Genomic DNA, 17,891 nt, shown 5'->3' with positions numbered 1-17,891 from the left:
GGGGATTCTGCAGTGTGACTGGCTGCACTGTGCCCTGGGGAATCTGCAGTGTGACTGGCTGCACTGTGCCCTGGGGAATCTGCAGTGTGACTGGCTGCACTGTGCCCTGGGGATTCTGCAGTGTGAGTGGCTGCACTGTGCCCTGGGGAATCTGCAGTGTGACTGGCTGCACTGTGCCCTGGGGATTCTGCAGTGTGACTGACTGCGCTGTGCCCCGGGAATCTGCAGTGTGACTGGCTGCACTGTGCCCTGGGGAATCTGCAGTGTGACTGGCTGCACTGTGTACTGGGGAATCTGCAGTGTGACTGGCTGCACTGTGCCCTGGGGATTCTGCAGTGTGACTGGCTGCACTGTGCCCTGGGGAATCTGCAGTGTGACTGGCTGCACTGTGCCCTGGGGATTCTGCAGTGTGACTGGCTGCACTGTGCCCTGGGGAATCTGCAGTGTGACTGGCTGCACTGTGCCCTGGGGAATCTGCAGTGTGACTGGCTGCACTGTGCCCTGGGGAATCTGCAGTGTGACTGGCTGCGCTGTGTCCCGGGGGAATCTGCAGTGTGACTGGCTGCGCTGTGCCCTGGGGAATCTGCAGTGTGACTGGCTGCACTGTGCCCTGGGCAGAGCCGAATTTCCCATTAGGCACGTGAGGCACGTGCCTAGGGGTGGCACATGTTTGGGGGCGGCACTTGATAGTACTGTCAGCCCAAAATGTACCAATAACTGCAAAATATCCACTGTACTGTACTATATTTCATCTTGTATAGAGTGTAAATGGATAGGACATGCAGATACTGCCCCTGTAACCTGTCCTACTTAGTAAATATGTATTCATAATAAAAGAACATGTCACAGTTAGTGGCTTTTTTTTATAAATCCATTATATTGGCTATTATCAAATGAGGGCTTATAGGTAAACAATAAAAATAATAGACGGGGTGGGAGGCGGCGTTATTGTTGTGCCTAGGGGCGCTGTCATCCCAAAATTCGCCCCTGGCCCTGGGGATTCTGCAGTGTGACTGGCTGCGCTGTGCCCCGGGAAATCTGCAGTGTGACTGGCTGCGCTGTGTCCCAGGAAATCTGCAGTGTGACTGGCTGCACTGTGCCCCGGGGGAATCTGCAGTGTGACTGGCTGCACTGTGCCCTGGAGAATCTGCAGTGTGACTGGCTGCGCTGTGTCCCAGGAAATCTGCAGTGTGACTGGCTGAGTGGCGTACCATGGAATCTACAATGTGGCTGCGTCCTAGGGGATCTGTAATGTGATTGGCTGTGCAGTGTCCGCCTGTCTTTATTTTCCCAGAGCAGAGCAGATCCCGGAGTCCTGACATTTCTAGTGCAGCGCACATTCCGCAGCTAATCCACTTCCACTTGTCAGCACCTGTCACTCTGTCCCGACCTCCCTGCTATGGATCTCCGTTACCTCGCCCTGTGATACCACTTGTGGGCTGGTGATATCCAGCACAGCGACACATTACATGGGCTACAGGGGAGACGCTACCACATGCCCTGCTGTTGTGTCTGTGACGTCTAGGAGTCAGCCCACAATATCATTACAGTGCTTCTGTTATACCCCACTTCCTCTGCTACTAAAACTCGGGTTATTGGGTTTTGGGGCGTTGGGTGCTGTAGCTATCTATATCTGTCTAACTCTCCACCTACCTATCTGTCTATCTAGAAATATATTTATATATTGTGACAAAGAATCACATACAATGGATGAAATAAAGTCTGGTTCTTTATGTCTAGCAGGTAGACAGCATACCAGTTTAACAGCTTGTAAAGTCTCAAGCTACAGCATGGCAGGTTTTCCTGCAGGCAACACATAGGCTTCACAATGCAGGTGCACTCCAGAGATCCCTAGCGTAATTCTCACATTCCACCATCCTATTGCTCAGCCACTAAAAGGCATTGGGAACCCTTACCTTCTGCTCTGGACAAACATATAACAGGAGATCACAGGTGTTGTTAATAAACATTAGATCTTTAGGAAAACACAGGATCTAATCAGTCCTACTGCTGTTCCTGCTGCTCAAAATCATGATCCTGTTGTTCCACATTACCTCTATGTGAAACAATGATGAATCTACCACAATATATACAAATAGAGAAAAGAGAGAGAGGGAACTATTTACAAAAACTATTTTTTTTTTTTAATTAGTCATTTGGAGGACCTCGGTAAATAAATCAGTCATTTAAATATACAATTATAGAAGACAATAATACCCATTTCACATCTCACCTAATTACTGGGGATCATGCCGGTTCAACCCAGTAATTGGTGCAATGTGAAATGGGTTACCGGGTCCCGCAAACTGGTAGTCGGCAATACGAACTGGTAAAAAAGAAGGGTTCTCACCGGTTCGTTGTCGTGTTGCTTTGCGGCTTCAACAGGTTACAGGTTATGAGCCACCTGTTTCTCATTCGCACATAGGAGGCGGCAGGGCTTTGAGAAGCGCCAGCTCTAAACGCTGCCTCCTCCCCCGCCCCCAATGACACTCCGCCACTCTGCTCCATCCCACATGACGTCAGCGATATGAACGGACCAAAATGCAGGGTCGCACCAGGACTGAACTGTTAGTGCCAAAACTCCGGATCAATGCTAAGAAGGATCAATGCTCCTCTCTTTCTGCTTTCAGATTTTAGTAAGGCGTCTGTCAATCAAACATCTTGGAAAGAACAATGCTGTATAAATGTTTCTGGTTCCGTTTGACAGTACAAGTGACTTTGGCTTTGTGGCGAAAGCAACTGAAATAGCAGAATATAGTTTGATCTCATCAGGTCTGGGGACCTTCGATCAGACAGGACTGTTATGCAGGGTACACACCAGAATGATCATGATCGTGAGCAGATCTTGAGACGATCATAAGATGGTCGCGCCATCTGTTAGAGAACACGATCTGCGTACGATCCGATCACAATCCGATTACGACATGTACCCAGTTGAAGGGATCATTTTCAAATCCTGACTGCAGCAGGTAGGATCTGCAAAACAACCAAACGACCAGCGGGGATGCGCATCGGATCGGAATCGGATCTAAAACATGTCCAATTTACATACAATCGGTCGATATAGTATTGAAATGAAGGGAAATGAGGCCAAATCGTTATGGTGTGTACCAGGCATAACAGTGAGGACTAAACTAAGGTTAAAAACAAAAAAAATCCCATACAGAAAAAGCATAGTTCATCACAGAAAGCCCCTCCAGTAACACAATAACAACACTACAGATACAGATATATAAAAGCCAACAGGAACACAAATTTATATGTTAAATGCAGAACAATATTCTCAAAAGATGGAGACCAAGGTCCAAAATACCCTCCAATCCTCAAGATCAATTAAAATACAAATAAGGGTAAATCTTGCAATTGCTTTATAAATACTGAAAAACCTATTTGTACTGACATTTGGGGGCATAATAACTAAAGGTTAATTTTGGCCGATATTTTACCTTTATGTATATATTTATTTGAAAAAAAAAAAAAAATCGATGTTGAACAATGTCAGCCCAATCAAAAATCGATCTTAAATCGATGTTAGGCTTCCAGGGCTGACAGACACATTTCCTAGCATATGAATTTTGTATTCATTTTTAAATGTAACCTACAGCCTCCTGCCTACTACTGCTAAGTTACGCTTTTGCTACACTTGTCCTTTTATGAATTAATGTTTTTTATCTAAATATAAATCTTTTTTTTGTTGAATCAGTTTTTAGAACCTTTTTTTACTCTCTTATTATAATTCTTGAGAAATTCTACTATTTTTATATTTACTCATATACTTTTTAGTTAAGGATTGGCTAACACCCTACATAAAACTAAGGGAATATTTTTAATCAGCTTATAAATTCCACTCACAGACATACAAGAGATGCCGTTCATACATTTTCAATATATATATATATATATATATATATATATATATATATATATATATATATATATGTATATATAATAAACGCAGGTGGCCGCACTCCCAATAAGTAGTCAGGAAACAGGTCTCAAGTGGAATAACGTTTCGAGGTCTTTAATGCCTCTTCATCAGACTCAGATTATTGGGATCCAACATTGTGGAGTCTCTGGACCGGCACCCTTATAGTTATAAGTTTGGCGGAGGTGCTGCTTCTAAACAACGATTACTATATGTATATATATATATATATATACACACACACACACACACGAAGAAGAAGTGGCACTCAGAGTCTGACAAAGTGGTAAAGGTGTGGACTCTTTAAACCTTAGAGATCCATATCAACGTTTCGGGGTACGACGGGGACCCCTTCATCAGGATAATATATCCTGATGAAGGGGTCCCCATACCCCTGAAACGTTGATATGGATCTCTAAGGATTAAAGAGTCCACACCTTTACCACTTTGTCAGACTCTGAGTGCCACTTCTTCTTCATGTATATTTGGGATTATGGCAATATCCTCTCTACAAGTGGGCACTGGACCACAGTATCCCTTAGTCCAACATTGGACAGAGGCTAAGACCTGAGTGCCAGGGCTATCTCTCTGGTATATACAGTATATATATTGTATTACCGATTCTTTGTTAGTAATCAAACCAGAAAAACGAATTGTGATAGAAGGTTATGTGAGATATTGCAGTAAATGTACAGTGCTGCATTATTGACCCTTTAAGAGATGTGCAAAATGTACACTAAAAAATCCCAGCGTTGCTCACATTCACTATATAAATTCAAGTAAATACAATGTCGAGTAAAAAAAAAAAATATTTCCTATATAAGTTAACATTACAGGTCGTTATGATGAAAAACAATGTTTGCTTTGCCATTTTCACACCTATTTTCACAAATGTACTTGGCACTAAAAGGGTTAACATCTGTGTTACGCTACTACCCCCCCCCCCCCCCCCCCCATACAACAGTTTCAACATGTTTGTTATTCTACAATAAAGCTTTGAAATCAGATGTTACAACCGGTCGCCTTGCAATATATATTTGCACGCTGAGTTATTAAACAAGCCAGAATATCAGCATAATTACTTACAATTGTATTATTTATAATAAATATAGTATAAGTTTGTTATGCTCCTTGTGTGCGTGGCACACAGCAGCCTTGAATTCTGGACTTTTTTTGGGCACTTGGTAATGCATATATATATATATATATATATATATAACACATAGTATAGTCATCATCCGTCACTTACCTGGTGGCCGGTTTGAGTTCCACTGTGTCTCCATGTGCCCATGTATTCTTATCACTGATCTGCAGCATTATCATCACTGATATATATATAGGAGGGGAAGGGAATGGGGGTGTCAGCTCAGGGGAGTAAGCTGGGTGGGGATACACTATGGGGGTGTATCTCTGACAAAGACCATGATGTATAAATCCTGTGACGTTTTCTTTCCTGAGACCATGGAATATTTCTTGATCAAGTTTCTCTTCTTGGCAAATAAAACTAACAAGGGGCATTTAATGGGATCCGTACAAGCGCAGTATGTAACCGGGCGTCGTGGCCAAACCACGGTAATCCTTTCCGTTATGTGTCACCTATGGAAATATTATTTATATAATCTGTTTATAGAAAGCAAACCTGGCGTTGAGGCGTGAGGAATGGCCCTCCTGTGCCTGAAGGTCCCGATACATCGTACGCGGTCCTTTAGCATACGATGTATCGTATACAACCACCCAGCAAGTTTTGCCAGATCCTGACATCACTTGCGATCTCCAGACCCTATCGGACCTACAGGACCGCGCATCGGATCGGAGGTAAGGCCCGTACAATTTGGACACTTTTAACCTGATTTCTTGGCCCGATTCATCGGAAGTGGATGAAAAGGGCCCAAATCGGTATGTAGTTGTTTGCCGACGGACAAAATAGCGATTGACAGAATCCACCCAACCAAATGCCGACGGACAAAATACAGACGTGTAGAACACCGTCAATCAAAATACCGACAGCATCAAAATACCGACATACAAAACACAGATGAACCACAATGCCGACAGCAAAAAAATTGACACAAATAATTCCCAATACAGTTATTCATGATTTTTAAAAAAAAAATGACTTTACCATCCCGGTGGGCATAGAGGGAGAATATAATAGTGAGCCGGGCACAGCGAAGAACCATGCCCAATGCGCGGAGGGACACGGTACAGTAGTGCTGTGTCCATGTTGACACTACAACTGTGTCGGCATTTTAACATGTTTGGCATTATGGTCATGACAGTATATTGCGTGTCAGCATTTCAATTGTCGGTATTATGTACCTGTCGGGATATTGACCAACGGTATTTACACCCTGTCGGTATAACCGTGGCGGCCAAGTGATTGTCGGTAGTTGAATTGAAGCATGCAATTTAAGGGAACCAATTAAACAAAATGAAAACATGATCCTCCTGCAGTCCCATCCCGTCTCTCTGTGAATGTCACTCTGATTGGTGGATAACTCAAGCCAACCACCAATCAACATGCTGACAGCCATCCACTGCCTGGCTGCAGACTGGAAGGTAGGTAGAGAATGCTGCATTGTGATTGGTGTAGAGCTGGGGTAGCCAACCCTAGTCCTCGAGAGCTACCAACAGTGCATGTTTTGCAGGTCTCCTCACAGAATCACAAGTGAGCTAATTAGCTCTCGTGTATCTTTTAAAATGTGTCAGTGATTAATGAGTGCAGCTGTGCAGCAGCTAGGTTGTCTGGAAAATGTGAACTGTTGGTAGCTCTCGAGGGCTAGGGTTGGCTACCACTGGTGTAGAGCTTCAGCCAATCAGCATGCTGACAGCCATTCACTGCCTGGCTGCATCACTAGAAGCTAGAACCATAACTCTGGGAGGCAAGGGAGTCATCTGCTGCTGGGCTCCTGCTCCCAAGGGGGCACCTCTCCTAGAGAATGCTGCACTACTAGGAGAAATGTTGGGCGCTGGCTTTAACCATTGAGATGCTGATGTGTCTGAGGACCATGTGGAAATGTCCAGTCCAGCATATATGGGTCTATTTACAGAGCACCAGGAGTGTATTACAGAAGCACGAGCCGGATTACTGTCAGTGCTGGGAAATAATGACGAAGCAGAACATCTACTGTAGGTCTCTGCCCCGAAATAGATGGGAGTAAATCTCTCAGCGGTCCTGGCAGGCCGGGCAGGCCGGCATCTCTGGCAGGCCGCAGCTATTAAACCGCTTTAGAAGTCTGTTGATCTCTGCAGCCTGTGGGTCTCACATCGGTCTGATGTCACACAAGGGTGCGGCGGAGCTAAAATAGTTTAATATCTTAAGTCGGTGACATCTGCCACATCCCCCCCCCCCCCCCCCCCCCTCCCCTGGAATTCTCTCCCTGGTCCCACTGCTCTGATCCGTAGCCAGGGGAAGACACCACAGCGCAGAGGATGCAGTGCGATTGTCTTTCGGGGAAGAGTAAGCGCGACACTATAAATAATACGGCACCGCTGCGTGTGCTGCTAAATACTTTCCATCGGGCTACATTCCCCCTGGCAGCTTCTCGCTGGGCTGCCAGGCTGCTATGATGTCATCGCTCGCACTTCCCACCCCAGAAGCGCAGTCACGTGGGGAGAGGTACAAGGATCTCCTATAGGCGCTGAGCGTTCTACGAGAAACTTTCACATGCGCTTGTTCTGCGCTTGATGAGCACGCGTAGTCATGTGACATCAGCTCCAGCCCCGATCCGACTGCTTCTATCGCTGCCGCCGGGCAAGTCCTGGGCTGCGCACAGGCTGCGCACAGTGGATAAATTATTTGATGGTGAAGTTGTGCTAAGCAATTCGCTGGCTTGTACAGGGCGGGATTTCACTCTGGCCGGGTGGCGTATATTTGGTGCGGCGAATTTAGCAGCCCAGCGAATAGGACTGAATTACCCCCTCAGACTTGATTGCAAAGCACTTTTTTTTTTCTCATGGACAAAACCATGCTGCACTTACTTTATCACTACAATATGGTGTTCTAACTCTCTCTCTGCACCTGTTACATCTGCCCCACCTGCAGTGCAGCATGGTTTTGTCCATAAGAGGAAAAAAAAATGTGCTTGACAATCCAGTCTGAATACGAACCTGAGTTGTGTTTACTGAATTTGATAATAACATAATTATTTCCATTTAAACATACCAAATACAATCCAAGGAATGGAAGTGGATCAAAATAATGATGCATTTTGTCTGTATTAAAAGCCGGGATCTTTTTTGGGACAAACAAAGTCAAAGTTGGCATTTAAAGATGGGGGAGGGGCATTTAAAGGGATGTTTAAAGATGGGGGAGGGGCATTTAAAGGGATGTTTAAAGATGGGGGAGGGGCATTTAAAGGGATGTTTAAAGATGTGGAGGGGCATGTGCAATCTCCAAGCAGGCTCCTCCCCCTTGTGCAGGCAGATGCGCAGTGGTTGGGCTCTGGCACTATGCTAACGTCTGCACTGCGCATCTGCCTGCACAAGGGGGAGGAGCCTGCTTGGAGATTGCACATGCCCCTCCATTACCTTCCCAGTGATTTCTCTAGCGTTCATGTGTATCTGTGAAGCCCGGAACGAAGACTCACTGACAAGCTGCATTCACTACTCACATACTGTATGGAGAACGTCAGTAAGCTGCGTGGCATCACTGCCCTAGGCTAATACACTTGTAGCTCCCCTTGTAATGCTGCCACACACATGTGTATGGGCGCTCGTGGACTCGCCAGTCATACTGCCCTTGTAACGCAGGTTATACAACAATGCCTGTGGTGCGTGATGGAGACTTTGGCTTCAGGCTGCCCGGCTGGCGCTGTAGCACAATGTACATAAAGTAATGGTTCCATCAGTAAGTCACATTGGCACAGCCATCTGGCGGGCACCTTATATCCTTTACCCCCCACAGAACATTGGGACGTGTGATAGATAACAAGCATAGAATACATTAGGCCTTTCTATTATTCTTCGGCTGTCACTTGCAAGCCCCCCCCCCCCCCCCCCCCCAGTCCTGGCGCCCTAGGCTGCAGCCTAATCAGCCTACTGCTGCTATTATTTACCCAGTGTTCCATACCATTAGTTGCCCAACACTCTCTGCCATAAGTTACACAATGCTCATTACTATAAGCTACCCTTTGCTCCCCGCACATTAGTTCCCGCTACTATCAGTGAGTGCATACTAGGTTAAGTACCGCTGACTACAGTATTCAAAAGTCCCCATGCGCCCATAGACCGCTGCTTCATGCCAACGCTGGGTTACCACCCCCACAATCAAATGCCAAAATATATAATGAGTCTAGACTCTAGAGGCCTAGAAGCGCTATCTTTAGATAAGATGAAAAACAATTCTGCTCCAACTGTGAATCCTCTTTTTATCTCAATCTCAAAAGAAGAAACAGAGAACAACACAAATATTCCACATTAGCCCTCAGATACTGATGTCAGATGATCATGAGTACGATCCTTTGACACTGACCTTCGGGCAAAGCTCTACGTGCATATAAAGGTATCTTTCTTGGACACGTAATTCTCACGCCACCTGACAATCTCTGGGAGCAGCCAATATGTCATCAGATAGAATCCCAAAAAGACCAGAACTCCGTGTGTGCCTCAAAAAGTTTCTTTAGGTCCGTTGTTCACCCAACATGGAACGTCCACCACTCAAGTTGTCTTAAATCATGTATAAAATGTATTCTAAGAAATGGGTATCCATCAATAAAGATAGCGCTCGAGGACCAACTCATTATATATTTAAGTACCGCTGAGTTACAGGGCTGGATTATGCCTTGGTGATGCCCGGGGCATTTAGACAGGGGGGTCCCGGTGGAAGGGGGGGTTTATATTAGATTGTGCATATCTCCAAACATGACCCATTCCAGGAGGGACAAATGTTCTCTGCCTGGACTTCCCTCTTAATATATGATTAGCAGGGCCGGCGCCACCACTAGGCAGGTCTAGGCATTTGCCTAGGGCGCCGGCCACTGGAGGGCGGCAGTTCGCCCCTCTCCCCCGTGCAAAGGGGTACCTTCTGCGCCGTCTGGGGAGCGGGCAGGGGGGTCCATGCCGGCTTCTGACAGGAGCCTGCAGTGGTGTCCTTGCCGCGCGGGTACCTGCCGCGCTGTGTATAAAGCTGGTGGCGGTGGAGGGTCCCTGCAGTGAATAAGAGGGGTGGGGGCGGGGGGTACCTGTTGCATATACACAACACCGCAGGCACCCGTGCAGCAAGGACACCGCTGCACGCTCCTGTCAGACGCCAGCATGGACCCCCCTGCCCGCTCCCCAGACGGCGCAACAGATACCCCCCGACACCGGGGCGCCCCCACCCCGACTCGCCTGGGGTGCTCCGGTGCCTTGCACCGGCCCTGATGATTAGCGACACCTGTGCTGAACTGTTTAATAGATAAGAAAGGTGATTCACAGGTGAATGCAATCATAGTGTATCGGGTTAGTCTAGCTCATAGACCCGGATACGCCTGTGCCTGCAAACACACATTGACCAACATAATGTAGTCACAAAATAGCATTATAATAAAAACAATGAAAATGGCAGAATATGATAATTAAACATCTGTTCCATGCACAAGGCAATAAACAACAATGAATAAGGCACAGGGGAAATCCTTCCGTTATTCAGCATATATTAATTACCACCAATTATAATGATTTTGACTAAATATATTCCACCGCTCACCCAAATCTGTATAACATTATTATACAGAATGTTTGACATCTACACTATAGCAACTGCTTTCTAGAATAATCATTTCTAGAACCATGTACTGTAGATGACTGTAAGTGCCCTTTATTGTCTTATGATGATGGGCCAATGTTTTTGTATGATGTCTTTTATTTAATCAATAGATGATGTGTGAAATTGAGAAATTGGGACATTTTCCGGGTTGAACATGAGTGAGACCATGGACAAGCTGAGGGTGACACTCGGATACGTTACGACTGGTAATCCTGGACAAGGAGCTCCTCGGACTTCACATTTGTGCTTCAGTTTCCAAGTAAATATAAAGGAAAAGACAGTGTATAACATAAACCCTCAATACGAATCTCTGCTACCGTCCTTTTATTTACCCTTTCTGTCTGTTCAGTTTAGCACTGACGCCATTGTGACTGCACTTATTATTACACAATGTTACATGCTGCCTATTACTCAGCAAGATATGTATAAACCATGGCTGTTCCTAACCCGCAGCGGTCCTGTGCAGTGCGCAATGAGGGGAACAATGACAGTGACCTTACACCTAAGTAACATACCAGTATAGCCATAACTAGGAGCCTGGCACTGCACATAGCACTGCAGGACTGGGGGTACAGCTGGCAACGCTTGTTAATTATCTGTATTAATTACTTCCCTATTCTTTTGAAGCCTGGAAACTCCTGACTGACCTTGTCTCCGTCTTCCACCCCTTCAGTAGCTAATACCTATACAACAGTCATGAACTAGTTTAGTTGCAGCTCTGAAACCTGGATTTTGGATTGCAAAAATGACAGCTTTCATCGATTTTTATCAACTGATCTTGAACCGAACCCAGGTCCGAATCCAAACAGTATGTATATATGTGGGTTTGGATTATTAGCTTGACAATGACCAGGTTGACCACAACTGGTTGACAATGAATAGGTTAATGCATGAAACAGGTTGACATCACTAGGTCGACATTGACAACATGTCGACACAAGTAGCATGGCGAACTTGCAATTGGTCGCCTCGTGAAAAGTTTGACATGAGTTTTTCGAGGGTTTTTTGTTTCTATGTCGACATGCGTCGACATGAACCTGCAATTACTATAATGTGTACGCTCTCCATGGTTCGGCCACTCTACTGTTCCAAATTGTAGTCCACGTGGATCGTAAAGTAAAAGTCAAATAAAATTAAAAAATTGCGAATAACTGATGTCCTTTTCCAAAACTACATTAGCACCAGTTACAAGGCAATTGGGTTATTTACCCCCCAATTACCTCCAACCGTGCTAGTAGATGTTCTACAATTTGCTAACACACTGCCACCAATAACACACTGCCACCAATAACACACCAACATCAATAACATACCGCCACCAATAACACACCGCCACCAATAACACACCGCCACCAATAACACACTGCCACCAATAACATAACTGGACTTTGAGAACAAACATGATTAAGAATAAATTAGAAATGAAGAGAGGGAGACAAGGAAATGTATTCTGTGCGGGAGAGAGCGGAGACTACGCAGCAGATTCCAGTAGCAGTTCTTAGTCACCCAGCCGGTGCCTTGTGCTTAGCCAGCAGATATCCTGACTGACTGAAGCACGCCCCTCTGTGTATATTACTCTGACTTCTGTGTACACTACTGAAATTGAATAGTACACCTACAGTGTTTGGACAATGTCCTGTCCCTGTGCATCTGCCTGTAAACATTTATAAAACTGATAGCAGACTTTATTCCTACGCCGCGCAGCGACATAGCTGCAAAGGAGGCCCGCAAGCGTTTACTTATGGTACAAGGGGTTGGCATCATGATAGGATAGAATGTGATTCCAGGGCCATGCAGTAAGGCTGCTGCGGATTAAAAGATGGTATATTCTTTTATATAGAGCTGCGTAATATGGAGGCGCTATAAAAATAAATGACAATAAACAAAAATAAAGCAAATAAGCTGTGATCAAAATACAGCAACTGCATGCTTACAACACCCAACTGCATGCGTACAACACCCAACTGCGTGCGTACAACACCCAACTGTGTACATACAACACTAAATTGTGTGGGACCAACACCCAACGTATACGTATGTACAACCCATGTGTACGTACACCCCACTGCATGAATACAACACCCAACTGCTTGCGTACGTATACCCCACTGCATGAATACAACACCCAACTGCATGCGTACAACACCCAACTGCTTGCGTACGTACACCCCACTGCATGAATACAACACCCAACTGCATGCGTACAACACCCAACGGCATACATACAACACTAAACTGTGTGGGAACAACACCCAACTGCATGTGTATGTACACCCCACTGCATGAATACAACACCCAACTGCATGCTTACTACACCCAACTGCTTGCGTACAATACAAAACTCTGCGTACAACACAAAACTGTCTGCGTACAACACCCAACTATGTCCATACAACACTCAACTGTGTGCGTACAACACCCAACTGCATGAGTACAACACCCAACTGTGTGCATCCATACAACACTCAACTGTGTGCGTACAACACCCAACTGCATGAGTACAACACCCAACTGTGTGTGCCCATACAACACCCAACTGTGTGCATCCATACAACACCCAACTGTGTGTGTACAATACTAAACTGTGCCTACAACACCCAATTGTCTGCATACAACACCCAACTGTATACATACAACATCCGACAGCAGTTCTACCAATTGTATTAGGATATGTTTACAGGCAGGAGGAGATTTACCAAAGCTTGGTCCTGACTGTCATTTCTCAAACATTGGGGCCGATGTACTGTCTTGGAGAGGGATAAAGCAGAGAGAGAGATAAATACCAGCCAATCAACCCCTAACTGTCATTTTTAAACAGCCTGTAACGCAAAAGTTAGGAGCTGGTACTTTATCTCTCTCCAGGTCATCGCTCTTGAAGCTTGCTTACACATCCGCACAATCTTTTTTAATTGAATAAGTAGTATTTCCGCAAAGCGACCTTAATCGGATAACGTGATATAATCAGCGTGAACCTCTGGGATAGTAGATTACTTTGTTCATACAGCTGGGTCGAAGTTTAAACTTTGATCATTACTTGCATTCAAAGAACTTTCATAATGCAAATAACTGTGATACTGTATATGCCAGAAAATCTGCATGCACCAGCAGCTGTAATACAAGATATACTCAGAGGTCACAGATGATCAAGTGAGGGGTCAAATTATACAGTATGACGATTAGGAATGGTTCTGATATCTAAAGTGGTGTACACACGGTGCAATGTACTTTCTATTCAATTCCGATTGGATCCAAATGGAATCACACGGCGCCATGAACAGGTTCGATTTGGACTATATAGACTTGGCTGCAGAGTCTATTTTTCTATTTGATTTCGATGCATCAGGATCAAATCGAAATTGCATGCGTTCAACACCGTTTCGATTTTGATGCGATTTTGCTTCTATAGGTGAAATGGAAACTGAAAATCGGATCGTGTGTAAGCCCTGTAATTCCGACCAGACCTCCTGACCTGCACAATAGATGAATATAAACCTATGGCTGGTCAGTAAAACAACGCAATGCTCTGCAGCTCTCCAGTGAATAATACGATAATCTGCAGATTATACGCTTAAAAAGGATTCTATCGCAAAAGAGGAACTTATAAAGTTCTGGTAGATACAAGTTTGAGATCTTAAGACAAAGGGGGGTATTTCTGAAAATTTGAGAGATACATTTGCGTGAGTCAGCACCCAACTGTCATTTTTCAAACAAAGTCAGTAGCATGCGAGAAAGAAGCTGATTGATACTTTATCTCTAAAAATGTTATCTCTCCCTGAGATTTGATAAATCTCCTTCTCCCTCAAATATTTATATTTATATGTAAAATACCGTCAGTACTTTAGGGATGAATGTGGTCAAAATCCCAGTGGTCGGAATCCCGACGGTCGAAATACCAATGCTGGAATCCCGACCGCCGCAATGCCGGCACTTTGTCCCTCTATGGGTGTCCATGACACCCATAGAGGGAGAATAAAATACTGTGCCAAGCGTAGCGAGCACCAGGCCCGCTACGTGGCAAGGCGCCCCCTTGTCGGCATTGCCACGGTCAGGATTCCGGCGTCAGTATTTCGACCGGGATTTCATACAGATTCCCTTTAGGGCCAGGTGTACTAAGTCTTGGTAAGTGATAAAGTGGTTAGAGGTAAAATACCGACCAACCATATCCTAACTGCCATTTCCAGACACAGCCTGTAACATGACAGTTAGGGGCTGATTGACTGGTACGTTATCCCTCTCCACTTTATCACCTTCCAAGGCTTAAACATCTGCCCCAGTCCTATTGGGAAGAAAGCACTATGAAACTAACATTTTATTCATTATTATTAACCCTTTAAGTGCCGGCATCTCTGTGAGAGATGCGCGAAACATCCGCTAAAAATACCAGCGTCGCTCACATTTGTTATATAAATTCAAATAAAAAAAATGTTGTGTAAAACATGTCCTATATAAGGTAACATTACAGGTCATTATGAAGAATAAAGAAATGTTGCTCGGAAAGTTTCACACCTATTTTGACAAATTCACTCAAAGGGTTAAGGCGATTATCGGATAGAGAAAGATCGACAGAAATATCTGAAATCCTAAATACAAAGTAAAACAAACTCTCCTCTGCGATCTCAAAGTTTCCCAAACGTCGCAATAAATAAGTTTTTTACCTTTTGGGAGATTACTATGGCCTCAGAGCGACATCGGGGAAGCTGGGCCAGGTAGGTGACAAGTCTCCAGCTGCTGTCACACCGGCGATTTGTGGCATGCTGGAAGCCTGGGCAGTCAGCTCTCCCCAGGAGACGCCAGTGGAATGAGAGCCGGTCCCCCAGCAGTCAGTGTGGATCTGTCCTGATCTATCCTGTGACTAAGCTGCAGCGCTCAGACCCTCGCCTGGGCTGGTGGAGCAGCTGATTGTGCAGCACATCCTTACTAAGGGCTGCCTTAAATTGGGATAGATCCGCGATGATGCCTCACAGGCTGTTGGCTTGGGATCAGGACTTCCTCTCACTCTATTTATAATGAAGGCTTCTCCGAGCAATCGCAGAGGAAGTCAAATTGTTGTGAGGAAAACAATAGTCTTGCAAGTGAAAACTTATTGGCTTCCCCTGGAAAGGGCCTGAGAGCGGCGTGCCACCGTGACCGGGACACTGTTACTTATCGGGAGTCGCGCTGAGCAAATGACGGTGCTCGAAATAGGACTGGAACATGTCGTAGGCTGGCAGCACAAATGGGTAGGGGTCATTGGTCGACCCATATTAGCGTCGACAGACATTGGGTTGACCAGTGAAGGTCGACAAATGAAATATGTCGACATGGCTAATGTCGACAGGGTTGGAAGGTCGACACAAGTATTGGATCGACAACAGGAAGGTTGACTTGAGGTTTTCACGTTTTTTTGTCCCGAATGTCGACATAGATGACATGGACACCATTAAAGTGTATCGTGCCCCCGCACATGGCTCCCTGCGCTCAGCGTACTGGATGGTAGGGCATGAAATACTGCCTGTCGGCACATGTCGGCTGAAATAAAAAAAAGGGAAAAACTCATGTTGACATTTTGAATGTCGACCTTCCAACCCTATCAAACTTAGCCATGTCAACCTATTTCTGGTGTCGACCTAAGTAAGGCCTATCGACCTTCAGTGGTCAACCCAATGCATGTCAACCGAAATAGGTCGACCTAGTGACCGTATTTTGTAAAATTTTATTTGAGATGGTGCTCCAAACACCCGGTACAGTGACCCAAAAGGCGAAAATAGGGATCGGTGCTCAGAGAGACCCTCTTCCCTGAACCACTGGAAGGGTTAGGGTGGGTGGTTTCTCCTCGCCGAAGCTTGGAAAGACCCTCAGTAGACTTCCCTCCGTCTTGCGGCTCGGGGTCGCCCTCGGGGACCGCAGCTTTCCCCCAATTTAGAGAGCTTTGGCACGTGGGGAGCTGGTGGCCCATAAGGGTCGTACACACAGCCCAGAAAACGTGACCAGACTAAAGAGAAACGGAAAATGTGAAAAAGTGACAAACGTGAGAGAGAAAATAAATAAGAAAAGAGCCTTAGCCAGACGGCCGGGTGGGGGTATGAAATTGGCCTTCCCCAGCCAAAAGGCCCAGGTCAAGGACATGCAATGCTAACCTAAAGGGAAGTGCGCAGTGCTAGAGCCATACTTGTGCATAGTGATTTTCGGGATCACCAGTGCAGGTTCAGGCACCCCAGAGCTTCCCTGGGGGCACGCTACACCTCGAGCTCCAGGCAGCCGACCGATCAGCGTCCGACCAAGTGTTTCTCTGCCAGCATGGGAATGGATACTCCACCAGGCTGTTCAATGTTTCTCTCACTGGCGGCCATAGGGTCCCCGAAGAAGAAAACACCTACTCAGTCCCGATGTTTCTCGCCTCCCAGGAATGAAGTACTAAGCTGGGCTTTTCGCTGTCTCTCCATCAGTGGCTATGAACCCCTGGAACGAGAGCAATCTACTCAGTCCGAACATATCCCGTCTTCCTGGGATTGGGTACTAGACCGGCTTTTCAGTGACTCTCCTCCAGGGGCTACAAACCCCCGGGAAAGAGACCCACCTACTAGGCCCAATGTTTCTCCCCTCCCTACCAGTGGGGAGGGCCCGTTTTCCCTCCCCCCGGCAGGGTGAAGATACTCAGCCAGACATTTCACTGCCCCGAGCATGAGGTTACCTGTCCCTCAGCTCATAGGAGCAGATACTTACTTTTTTGTCCCGAATGTCAACATAGATGACACGGACACCGTTAAAGTGTTCCGCGTACCCTTGCCTGGCTCACTGCGCTCAGCACACTATTATATTCTCCCTCTCGAATTGGCATGAAATACCAGCTGTCGGCACATGTCGGCTGAAAATAAAAAAGTGAAAAACTCATGTCGACATTTTGACTGTCAACCTTCCAACCCTGTCGAACTAAGCCATGTCAACCTATTTCTGCTGTCGACCTAAGTAAGGCCTTCAGTGGTCGACCCTATGCATATCAACCTAAATAGGTTGACTTAATGACCATATCCCTAGTTGAAACCGGGTACCAGCTAATATATATAATGTATGGTCATGTTCTCCTCCAAAAATGGAGCACTGGGGGGTGCAATTCCTATTATGGATAACTTGAATAATTCATTTGGTACTTCTTTACTTTCACGGCGCCACTAGATTAGGACAGATAGGAAATCGCGGTCATCGCGGGCATTGAATGCACTAAAAAATCGGGTGCGACGC

The 17,891-nt window shown here is 45.7% G+C and overlaps 1 protein-coding gene across 3 annotated transcripts in view; it reads right to left on the bottom strand.

Moving 5' to 3' along the window:
- Positions 1–15,652, bottom strand: part of GJA5 (gap junction protein alpha 5) — a 50,085-nt gene extending 34,433 nt beyond the window's left edge. For 2 of the 3 annotated variants that reach the window (XM_083171634.1, XM_083171632.1), the window contains exon 1: positions 15,329–15,652. The gene's annotated coding sequence lies outside the window, so the exon portion shown is untranslated. Of the gene's footprint in view, positions 1–5,174; positions 5,262–15,328 lie in introns of those variants that run through there. The other variant, XM_083171633.1, reaches the window with a different exon arrangement.
- Between the last annotated feature and the right edge of the window lie 2,239 nt (positions 15,653–17,891).

Source organism: Crinia signifera, chromosome 2 (assembly GCF_055691185.1).
Source record: "Crinia signifera chromosome 2, ASM5569118v1, whole genome shotgun sequence".
Lineage (NCBI taxonomy): Eukaryota > Metazoa > Chordata > Amphibia > Anura > Myobatrachidae > Crinia > Crinia signifera.
This window is presented reverse-complemented; position numbering and strand designations above follow the sequence as displayed.